The following is a 2,209-nucleotide window of genomic DNA, read 5'->3' as shown; positions in this document are numbered from 1 at the left end:
ATATCGACTCCTATTGGAATAAATTTTGGTACTATATATATATATATATATATATACAAAATGATAATTTTGATGCATGTATATATACATATTAGAATGAAGTATGAATTAAGTGTATAATTTTAGTTTTATTTCTATTTTTTATTGTCAAAATTATAAAACTATTATTTAATTTTTACGCTTATGACAAAGTGTCTAAATTTCAAAATAAATCACGGCTTTGTGATTTGGATCGGATCATGTGTGGTCACTATTCTCACTGTAATTAAAACTAGTCAAACTTTTTTAAAAATCACCTCATATTGCTTTGGCACTGATAGAATGAAATATAGAATACTGTAAACTAGGCTTTATTAAACGGAATGAAACACATAATGTGCTACCGATTGATTCGACCAAAAAATACCACTTTACCCGATCTTGGAGAATCGTTATAACTCTAGCTGTATGATTGTTCTGTCACTCTAGCTCTGGCTTGATAGTTTTCAGTATAATTCATACAAGAAGCAACTGTCATGTTAACTATCACATCTATACGCCTTGACGGTGAAAAATCGTGCAGTTACAGTTGTGACAAAAGATGCATCCGCTATTATGGTATAACTGTTTGATATTTACTGTTATGGCAGAATTACTGCCATGACCATTTACTGTCACGACAGTATTGCCGAACTGGGTCTGACGTGATAGTTGATAGTACAAGTAATGTTAGTGGACTAACAGTTGCGTTAACTGCCACGTTTAACTCTCTTATGTATATCTCTTGACAGTCTACTGTCGCAACATATTAACCTAACCAATTGTAATGACGAGTTTGGAAGACATTATTCGTATGCATTGTTTTTTGTTTTGATTATTTTTGATCTTGAAATTAGTTCGATTCAAAGTTTTTATTGACCTCACCAACAGTTATGGTGTTGGACGGTAACTCGAAAAAAACTTTTATCAGCTGATCCCAATGATAATCCGTTCCGGGCTCCAAAAATGATTCCGCCCCGGACCTCAAGTATAAATCCGACCCGGACCCCAAAATCAAATCGGACCAGGTCCAAAAATTATATTCATCCCATACCTCAAAAATAAATCAATCTCCGGGCCCAATAAGAAATGTGTCATGGGCCACAAATGGTCTATGTACGCCCATGTCCTAAAATTCAATATCTAAGAGACTAATAACTTTTTTGTAATAATGTTCAATCTTTGTATATATATGTGCTATACTGCACTAGAAGAACTATATATAACGTAAATCCATCTTACCCAAAAATTACCCGCTAGGGTGAAAATCGGGTAAATATCCGCAAACCGGCAGCACTGCACATGATTCATGCGACATGAATAACTATGATTACATACTTAACTTCAACAACTGAGATATAAATATCAGTAATATATGAATACCAGTGTTATTTATTTTATTCAATCACACGGTTGTTTTCGCCCACGTTCATACTTGTCAAAAATACCAAACATTTAGAACGTTGCTCGACTTAAATGATCGTAAAATTACAAATAAATAAAATGTAAAATTGCAGGTATTGAAGTATCGTTTTACCATTTGATCAAACTATATTACATGTCATTAGCTATGCCATCTATTCCAGTCAGCCAATCCGACCGCGGGATAAATTTGGAACTTTTTTTAGCAAGCATATCACTTACCTAGGATTGTACAAATAGATCACCATAACGCCACTGGCAAAGATAACGTTCTTTGTGCCTTAAGCATAAAGTTTTTTTGTATATTTACACCATTGTTAGATTTAGTTTGGAGCGATAGATCATGTTCTGTGTGACAAAGATTGTACAATTTATTATTAAACTAGATCGCTGCGGGTAAAAATCGTGTTATTGTCATAAGGGATACTATTATTACATGCTCCATAACTAAAACTGCATATCTTGAGCTTAATTGATATGAGATGTCAAAACCCAGAAATCCTTTTTGTCTTGGCAGAAAAGACCACTGAGCCCACTTTCTGGACTAGTTACCCCCACCAAATACCAATACCATGGTTCCCAGATGCTTTTACCATTCCCTTTTAAGTTCGGAATATCGACTCCTATTGGAATCAATTTTGGTACTAATGTACAAAACAAGCTCCAACAGCAGAAAGTTCAAAATTTATACTTATTATTTCTGCTTTAATTAAGCACTATTGTCGACTTACGCTCTCTCAAAAGGGATGAACAAACTCCAAAAGATCTT

This window comes from Halyomorpha halys, unplaced genomic scaffold (genome assembly GCF_000696795.3).
Source record: "Halyomorpha halys isolate HHAL.00 unplaced genomic scaffold, Hhal_1.1 Scaffold245.1, whole genome shotgun sequence".
NCBI lineage: Eukaryota > Metazoa > Arthropoda > Insecta > Hemiptera > Pentatomidae > Halyomorpha > Halyomorpha halys.
The sequence above is the reverse complement of the archived record's forward strand: the minus strand, read 5'-3'. Positions refer to the sequence as shown.